Consider the following 10728-nt stretch of genomic DNA (forward strand, 5'->3'; position numbering starts at 1 on the left):
TCTTATTAATAACTGGTTGAGAGTTGGGAGATGTTTAAAAAGTGGTATGATGGCTTGTGTTTGGACTGACGTCAGGCTCCCAGATCTCAGCCGTTAAACTTCTGCAATTCCCTGCCAGTGAATCAGTCATAACCTCCGCTGTGTAACCAAACTAAACTGCATTTAAACCCACAGTACTTTGTTTTGACTTCTAGCGGATACCAATTACATCAATTATGACTGATGTTTGAAATTCTGTGCCAAGTCCCAGACTGTAAAATAAACCCCTTTTCCTTTAAATCTATCTGAGGCCAATGCGTCCCTCTTCTCTCTTATTTTTATGTCCGTTCTCATTCGTCAGTCTCTCACTCAGCGCTAAGTTTGCGTGCTGGTGTTTTTTGTTGCAGATTGAACATGCATTCTTGGCACTGCCAGCAGCTCACTGTTGAGATGTGATGCACACACAAGAATATAGCCATCCTGACAAGCAGAGACTTCACTGGTTGCTAATAGTTGCAAAGCAAGAACGAATGCAGCAGAAATGAGTGCAGCTGGTGCCAGGAACAACCTTTAAAATCCTAAACTAATGCTTGAAATCAAGATTTAATTACGCGAGATTTGTTTTTGACACAATTCCGGTAATGTGTCTCTATCATGTTAAATTGGAGAATAATTGCTGCAAAAACATCATTGACATGCTGAGAACGCCAGTGCCAAAACAGACTAGGAGACATCCGAACAGAGTACAGTGTAATGGAACAGAAGGAGACTCGCTCATGGTTGTGTGTTGTAGCCTGAGGCGTGTCAGTTCAGCGGCTCTGCACTGGTCCAGTGATACAGAGACAGAATTCATGATTCGTCACATGCTGGTAAGTTGTCCAGGTTGTGATGCAGAAGAACAGCGCTCAATTCAGCCATTGTCACCGGGATCCTACCACCAACTTGTTTGACCTCTTGTACGAGTCTGAGGAATGCAGTTATGCATTTTCCCCATTGGCGGCTTTTGATTAATCTTTCCATAGAGCATTGTTCCGAGGCTCCAGAGGATCATCATGTGCTTTTTGGCCAACATTAGACAAGCATTCATGTATTTTTATTAGGGAGCACAAATTCCCGCCTCGCAACTCTTGACATGAATACCAGTTTTCCCAAAGCTCCTCTCTGATTGGAGAAACGTGAATGTTTAACCGTAGCCACGATAAAAAAGCCTCCAAATCCCACGAGGAGATTTTATGTATCTTTTGGTTTTCTGCTCTTCCTATTTAAACACAGACGAGTGAAAAATTAAAGGAAAAAAGTGACTCAACCACTTGACCACCATGTCCCTTTTACAAGTCTCTGGAAGTCTACTGGAGGGATGAACACCATTCTTCCAAAAGATATTCCCTCATTTGTTGCTCTGATGATGGTGGCAGAGAGCGTTTTCAAACATATCGGTCCAAAATCTGCCACAAGTGTTTGACTGGGTTGAGATCTGGTGACTGCGATCATGATTCACATCATTTTCATACTCATCAAACCATTCAGAGACCCCTGTGCCCCCGTGGATGGAGGCATTATCTTCCTGCAGGAGAGCGCTCCCATCAGGAGAGAAAGGCTTCATCACAGGATAAAGATGATCACTCGGTACAACTTTGTATTGATTTGCAGTGACACTTCCCTCTAAGGGGACAAATGGACCCAAGCCATGCCAGCAAAACAGAGGATCCCCCGACACGCACTTGTGGAGAACATGGTGAAGGATGACTCGCCACATCTCAACACACCACCTTTTTTTTTTTGTCCACACATTTGTAGATCACTGCCTCTGGTTGTTGCGCAACTGAACTCTCAATGTACATTCATCTTTGTAATGAGGGGTTTTATGCACCGATGCTCTGCTACAATATCCCTCTTTGTGTAAATGTTGACAAGATGTTGCTGCTGACACAGTCTGATCATGTCATGTGTTAACCGCCTCAGTCACCTGAGCGAGTTGCTTTTTGTTCCTACTTACATATCGCACTCACGCACAAGCATCACAGTCATCAGATGCGAGTCTTATGTCTCTCCCTTACATCTAAATGCAGGCGCCACTTTAGTCACTGTTCCTATTGAAGCACTGGCCAGTTGAGCATCTTTGTGACTGAAGCTCCTGCCGTCTGTGCCCCAACGTTAAACCTCTTCCAAAGTCATGTCGATCTTTTCCTCTTGCTATCTTGACACAAAATCGGGAGCATTTTTACACACCTGTCACAGAGCATGATGGGAGATGGGAATTGCACCTGTGAGGAAGCATGTGTTTCTCCACTAATTTATTCAGGTTTTTCCTTTAATTTGTCACCTTTTTAAACAAACACACATAATTACCTGTTTAAATGGGTGTAGAAAGAGAATGTAACAGGGAAAGTGGGTTTTGCAGGAGATAAGGTGGGGTGAAGTTATTGGTGTTTGGTCATTTGTACTCTATCTACAGGTGTATCTATAATTATCAAGTTGGAGCTGGTTCCATCAAATAACAGATAACTCTCGAACTCAAGATTTACATCACAATTTGTATCGAGGGCAACAGTGTAAACTTCAATTCAACTTCATTGGGCATTTAAAAAAAAATGAATTATGTTTTGGAATCATCCATTGTGACTGATCTTGTCTGACCAAACCAAGCTGTCGAGTCAAACCAGAAATGTTGTGACACTGTGGTATGGGCTTTAGGTCACCAGACCAGGGGGACACCTCCTAGTCAAGGCTGGGGTTGGGTCTGCAGCGGTGATGGTTAAGATCAGGGTCAGCCTCCCGGGGGATGGATGTTAAGTCAATGCAATGTCGTCCTACGTGAAGAGAAGTGGAAAAAAAGAGAACATTCGTCGTCAACATGTCTCTCTCATCTGAGCCGCAAAGCCTCACCTGGGGATTACTTTGGAGTATTTTTCCAGACTGATAGGTTGTTGTTCCACCTACAACCTTTTACAGAACCTTTTGTTTGTTTTCTAAAACTAATATTCACTACAGCCGACTGAAATTAAGGCTAAGTAAACACGGATGTGGTATGAACGAGAGAATATTTGAACCTTAGCACTAAATTTAGTCAACAAACGAATCACTTCATCGTGTCTAAATTGACTCGATTGGTAACGTTAGCAGAACGTTATTGAGCCTGGACATACTGCATTTTACATTCTAGACGTTAGCATATCCCAGTCAATCTGCCAGATGAAGCGCTTATCTACGGGTGTTCATTACATATTTTTTGTGCCACATCTGAGAAAGCACAGGTGTCTTTCATGTCATAAGACTAAAACAGGGAGGTAGCTTTTGTTTGCTTTTTATTGTCAGCTAGCTTTCACTATTATCATGTTTCCCCTTTGAAATCAGTCAAAAGGGGAGGACTGAATAGGGAAGCAGCGCGTTATTCAAGTCTTGATAATATGGCAACACCCATGCAACTCCTTTTGTCGATGCATGTAAAATGCCTCGGGGGAGATTTGGTTCTGCAGAAATATTTAATCGCTTTTACACGTTTAAGGAGTGTACCGATGGGTGTTCTTTTATTTGGAATTACTGAATGTTGTTTAAGAGTTTTTAAGGATACAGAATAAGAAGATACTTTCTACCTAAACGTGCGTGAAGATGCTTTTATGTATGTAAGTGTGAGTGCATGTCTTTGTAACCCTAGAATAAAGCCACAACAAAGTATACTGTACAACAGTGTGGAAGCTCCTGTGTGATTCATTTGTCCAAGTCTGATTAAAATAACAGCTCACCAGATGGTCTGATCAAACCTACGGCAGCCCTCGTGTGGGGGCGAGGCGCTGACCAATGTTCCCTTCGGAGCGGAAACACGGCTGCACAGAAACGGGATCCTCTCCAGAACATAAAAGGGCTGAAGTTAAGTGATTCATCCTCAAGTAGAGCTGAACAGGCCCTGAAAGCAGCATTCAGGAGCCACTGAGTCACACTGTGGAAGGCTGACCTTAGATCAGATGACGGGGGCTGGAGTCGTCGCGTACTCTCACTCCGCGCCGAGGTGACACCGAACAAGAGCTCTCAAGGCCCCCCTTGTCTGACCGATTCATCCGCACACCTCCCCTCCCTCCTCCTCCTCCTCCCTGCGGTCGCCTCCGCCCACACAGGTGATGCATCTTTCTCTTTATCGCTGTCTGTCTGTCTCTACAGTGTTTGGTTCTGTCTCCCACTCTCTCTCTGTGTAACCATTTCATTCACTCTGGTTACAAGCACAGAGACTCTCATTTTACACTGGTACCTCTTCAGTATTACTTTAGTTTTACTTGTAAATTTATTTATTTGTAAGGCACCATGGGATTAGGAAATAAGGCTCAAATTTTCCGATATTGATATACATGACAAGATGACATATGTTGTCAAAATCAAATAAAAAAATCTTTATTTCTGTAAAACTGATAAAATTGAACAATCAATTTTTTGACAAGTTTCAAATTAAATCTGCGTTGAATTATAGATTCAAACAACAGCATGGAAGTTGTCACATCCAACAATTGTCTACAAGTCACAAGGAGCCAGCACAAACCGTCCACGATAGGAGCTCTAGACTGGAGCGGTGAATGACGTAACACAACATATGTGGTGAACACTACATGTGTGAAATGGCATATGACCCAGGAGAAGATGCTGAAGGAGTCAAAGGTCACTGACCAGGAAAAGATCAATGGGCCCGTCACATCTGACACCAAAGGCCATTTTTGTTATCACATGGCTGATGATCTGTGTCATCCAGTGATGATACATACCAATACCAAGCGATGATTGACTAACGAAGACCATATTACCATTTAGGAATAACAAGACTGATTAGTTCAGTGGCATCAGGTTTTCCGCCAGTGCAAACAAGCCTGGCTGCCCGCTGGGTCTAAGTCAACCTCCTGCCGGGGGTCGGCTCGGTTGGAAACCTATATCTAATGATTGGAAAGCTAACACGCGACATCTGTTGGTTAAAATGTTTTGTCGACCTGCAGGTAATATACAGAGTATGGACAAGTACCTCCTACAACCTCACGTCGAATAACTCAAACTTTCACTGTAAGTCCATCAGAGTTCTGAGGTTGCAGAGGTGGCTCCAGTGGGCGCAGCCGGAGGAGAGCAACTTCAGCACCTGACTCAGAAAACTGTGAGGTTTTTATTGTCACATAACATGGTGATGTTCTTTTTTCTAACCAACATGCAATGTTTTATGTCCAGGATCACATGAAGTCAGCGCTGCGCTTTACGCTCGTATTATTCTGTACTGTTACTTGTGGCCAGCTGCTGACTCTATTTATGTTTAATCAGCTTACTGTCAACTACTAGGGTCATCTTTTCTCTAGCCCATATTTATTTGCTTGCCTCTTTGTTTTAAAAAATGTATGTAACAATATATTATGTTTAGTTTCTTTTCCTACACATTTTTTATCTATCTTTCTTTGTCTTCTTGTCTTTTATCTTTTTCTCCTATAGATCACATGCCTGAAATGAAGTGATAAAGTGTCAAGTGTCTGATTTATTTATGGCAATACTGAGATACAACCCCAGCATACCAAAGGCCTATGTAAACATACTAAAAGTTGAAGGCGCAGCAGTGCCGCTGTCCCGCAAGGAGGGAGAATCAGACTATAAAAAAAAAGAATTCAGACCACACCAGCAGCGACTAGATTGATTTGTTTTTATTAATAGTGTGCACAGGGGTTGTAAATCTTTTATAGACTTTTAGAGTGAGAAACATCTATGCAGGCAAGAAAAAAAAATGTTAACCCTGTATGGCCAGCTGTAAACACAGCTCTTCTCTGTGTCTCTTACTGTCTGTTGCTCAAGGCCTATGTAAACATACTAAAAGTTGAAGGCGCAGCAGTGCCGCTGTCCCGCAAGGAGGGAGAATCAGACTATAAAAAAAAAGAATTCAGACCACACCAGCAGCGACTAGATTGATTTGTTTTTATTAATAGTGTGCACAGGGGTTGTAAATCTTTTATAGACTTTTAGAGTCAGAAACATCTATGCAGGCAAGAAAAAAAAATGTTAACCCTGTATGGCCAGCTGTAAACACAGCTCTTCTCTGTGTCTCTTACTGTCTGTTGCTCTTTTTTGCTAACCCCCACCTCCCCCCACAAGCTTCTATCTTTACCTGTCTCTTCCTCCTCCTCCTCCCAGGCTCCAGTGCTTCTGAGGGGGGCCTTCTCGATTTCCCTCCTGCCCAGAAAAATCAATATTGGGAGGCGGCCTGAAAGACCTTTCACAGGAGTATTACAGCACAGCCCAGCGCTCCGATAAGCCTCCTGTTACGTCCTCTCGGGACGGGGCTGGCCGAGCCTGCGCTCCCCACCTGGGGGGGAAGGCATTCTCCTCTGGCCGCAGGGAAGAGTGCCATAAAGGGCAAGACGTGTATCACAAGTCTATTGGTGTGGGCTATTAGTAACCTTAGAGCCCCTGACCTGTGACTAGGGTCCTGTGCTGATTCCCACACACACACTTACAGACAGAGTGGGAGGGGACACGCACAAAAAAAGACAGTTTGTGACGTTCAAGAGCTTTGTCGCGCATTCAAGAGAGCAGATAATGCATTTTTTTTTTGTGTGTGTTTGTTGTGTGTGCGTGTTGTTGTTAATGTATGCGCCCACACTGGAGAGCCGGGAGCATTTATGACGCCCTTTAAACTGTCTTTGCCTTAATGACTCTGTTGTTGCCTGTGCTCCAAAACACACACGCACACACATATACACACATACACACACACAAACACTGTCTCGTGCACACATTCACCCGCATGCACCTGAAAAAACTCACGCCCACGTACCATGAAGGCTTAGTCCTAACCGCAGCGGCCCGGTTTGAATCTGACCCGAGGCCCTTTGCTGCACATCATCCTCCCTCCTGTCTCTCTCTCACTGCAACAATCGAATTAAAGCCCTTAAAGCCTGTATCTACTTTTAATTCAAATCATTTTAGGATTACAGACTAAACATCCTACAGAAACCAATGAAGGATTCAGTGAGATGGAATGGAGATTCACCAGCAGTGCATCTTGAACATGTCAGGTACCGCCCCCATCTGATTTTTGGCTTGCCTATCTCCTCTACCGGTAAGATTACGTGACATTCAACTGTGCATCTGGTAGATAACTTGATCCAATTCCAATTCTATTGCGTCCCATGAGAATAGATTTGGCTATCAGTGGCTTATCATTAAGTAATCAAAAAAATTTTCACTGGAAGTGGGCATGTTGAGCAAAAGTTGTCAACACAGTAAGTTCACTATTGCAACACGTCTGAGCCTGCAAGACATGTTTGGATGTTTGGTATAACTAACATTAACCAGAGAGATCTGGTGCAAGTTGTTTTGCCATAGTTAACTGTCACTTCTGTGCTGTTAAGTGGATTTTGCAAATGATAAATATGTCCCTCCACAGTCTCAGTATGATGCAGCAACAGTTGTGTCATGCTCATCTTTCTTGAGCTTGTTAGCTAACGTGTGCTATCAGTTTGTCATGCTAGCTGATAAATAACCTGGGATAGAGTAGTTATGACCAACAGAGAAGGGGTTAGACAAAGAATATTAACTCAATCACTTAGTAGCTAGCTAAGTCCACTTGGTAGCTTTTTTCAGAGCTTTCTACTTTTATTTGCCAGAAAAAGCTAGTAAGTTGACCTTGAGTCTAGATGGTTTTTGTTAAACTACTGTTTCCATGGTCAAGAATAAATAAAGTTTAAGATTTTTTGTCAGTGCACTATTTTGCATGCTAATGAATTGAAAGCGAAATTCATTTTACAGCTTCAAAAACTAGGCTTCAAATCTTTTATGGAAATCCCAAACCTCTGGCCAAGTTTCTATGACAACAATTCATGAATAAATAAGCAACGCTCAAAGTTTAAAAAATATCTTTAGTGAGTGGCTATTAATTGGTTCAATCAGATATGATTGACAGCGACCAAACAACCAACCAACCGTCATCCGATATTGATTCGGAAGTGCGTTGCATTACCTTTTTCCATCCCACCCACTTCACACATCTGTGAAGGGCGCACAGAGAAAGAAAAAAAGAAAAACAGTTTACTCATGTAAAACAGCCAAAACTATTTTAACTTTGGCAGACAACTTCATGTTTATGTAGGATCCCATTAGTCGTAGTAAGAAGCTGATTGAGAAATTAAGTTTTCAGGGCCTTTAAATTCGGCTTCTCTCTGAGCTTCTTTCACATCAGCTATGACAGATGTTGACAGATACTGGGCCACATTCCCCCAAATTTGATGTAGTTCTTCAGTGGGAATACTGACCCAAATCCTTTTTTCATTAAGTATTTCTGTATTATAGTCTACATGATTACTCCAGGAACAAACATTTGAGCTGTTGTCTGAGTGGTGTGATGTTGTCTCATTGTGTTTACTATCCGTTGGCTCGTAATGTTGGCAGTAAAGGCTTTCAAGCTGTTGCTATCACTCTACAGTTGCACGCATTGTTATTTCTGGACAAGAACCACAGTTAAATCCCTTTCCAAATGTGACTCCACTTGAACTTCTTTTTGTCAGATAGAGTTGTTTACTCTCAATTAATTTCTGAACTGTTATCTAAACCAGAATTAGTGAAGAAACACTGAAGCACATTTGTCTTCGCCTGAGACAAAGCACAACTGAAAACAAATTTTTCAAAAATAGAAAACAAAACCCTTTTTGATCACATATCCAAGTCGCATTCATGGGTACATAAGGGACTGATCCATCAAGTGCACTCGCACAAAGAGCCAGCACACTGTGGTCCAAGTTCAGCTGGCTTACAGTCACGAAAACAAAAAAAGGTCTGGTTGCTAAATGCTCTTCCTTCATCAGTTTGTGCAGCTGGGAGCCGTCTGAGGGGAAGGATGGGAAAGCGGAAGCTCCTGGCTGTGAGGTAGAAACCACGGTGGTTATGAAAGATGGTGTCGGCAGAGAGTCCTCAAGGCCATGTTTACGAAAGCCAGAGAACCACTTCTATGGAGGCTGCCTGGGGACTTAGGTCATTTCCTGCACAGAAGTGATGCCCTCAATCAGCAATGAGCTATGGATATGATATGCCCCATACAATCTCCAGTATCCCTGGGGTCCTGTCTACTGTGCTCGCCAACTTTGTCCCCTCAGACTCAGAGGATTGTAAAGTGCTAATAACGTTTTCATTTTTATCAAGGGAAGGATTTTACTCCGCGTGCATGTGTGCTTTTTAATGCTGCCTTGATTCATGTTCATACAACTGCTTTGACACACCTGCTGCCACGGGGACTGACTCATGACTCGTCTTTCTTCTGCCAAACATTTTTTCTCACATATTCTGGGTGATATAATCTACTGTATCATCCAGTACTTGTAATCACTCTAGACTGAGGTTGTTTTCTTTTTTTTTTAATGTTTTTTTCTTTTAACCATGCTTCCTTGTTCTGTTTCATTGAAATCCTGATCTCAGACTCTTTTATCAACTTCCTCTTACAGCATCAGGGGAAAAACCTAAAGTCTACGTTCAAGGGCTTGAAGTCATAGAGCTTGATATCAGCCAGGATATAATTATTTATAGGGCTATGGAATCACTCTCAGTCATGGGAGTGCCCTTTGAACGTATCATCCATCTATTGTCCTGTGAGATTTCTTAAACATGATGGAAGAGACTTTTGTGACCCTGGGAAACAGCTGAGCCTCATGTCCTCTATATACATGCTACTGACTGAGGTCAGATGACTTGTTTATGCCATGTCTTAAAGCACTTTAAATCGTGCTCCAGTATGCCTATGCACAGTGACACAATTGCACATTTGTTGTACAGTAAAATGTCTATGAACAATAGACTTTTCATGGCCTTCCTGTTGTTTCCTGATAGCAAAGATGAAATCATAACATTGGTCTCCATGATGTATGTCCTTGGCGTCCACAAAACTCTTGATAAGCAGATTTTATGGAAATCCCAAACCTCTGGCCAAGCAAAACAAACATGTAAGTGCTTATGTGTGAATATTTAGCTGATGGATTTTACACAGTGTCTGTGCAAAATATACTCAAGCCATTGAAAATTTCATTTTTGATGTCAACAACTCGAGTGGTAGTATCAAAAAAGACCTCGTAGTAGAGATTTTCTCCAAACAAAAACTTCCAGTACATCAAATCTGTTCTGTAATGGCATGAAAAATCAATGTGGCATTAAATGATCAGTACTTGACAAACATCTATGACAAAACACTTTTTTTTTTTACTAGATTTTATTCCAATATGCATCTGCTCAAAATAACCAACACTTTTTGGACCATTTTGGTAATAATTGCATCCTCTGTTCTCCCATTTAATGGCTCTGAAACCTTATTGAAAACTCATTAATTTCATTGTATTATCACGGGTACTAGCAAGTATGTAGAGGCATGCATTGGTCATACATCTAAAAATAATAACATAACATAATCTTTATAACTTTGAAATTCAGGATAGAAAAAGAACTAATGAATAAAATTTGTATTGTTCAATCAGAGCCTAATTCCAGAAAATACATACATACAGGCCCAATAATTGAGCCTTGTGGGACACCAAAGTTGATCAATAAGTTTGCAGAGAAATGGACACAGTTACTTTTCTGTTAGTCCAATACCCAAGGAACCAGTCTGGACCAGCCCTTGAAATACCAACCCATTAAAAGGTTTCCATGGTTGACCATTAACATTCCTCAAATGGGATAAATGGGTTTATAAATGAAAAGAAAGAAATACAGTATTAGACAGAGCGGTTGACAATCAAGAGGAGAGGAAGACCTATTATT

Source organism: Seriola dumerili, unplaced genomic scaffold (genome assembly GCF_002260705.1).
Source record: "Seriola dumerili isolate Sdu_G_001 unplaced genomic scaffold, Sdu_1.0 BDQW01000097.1, whole genome shotgun sequence".
NCBI classification, from domain to species: Eukaryota; Metazoa; Chordata; class Actinopteri; order Carangiformes; family Carangidae; genus Seriola; species Seriola dumerili.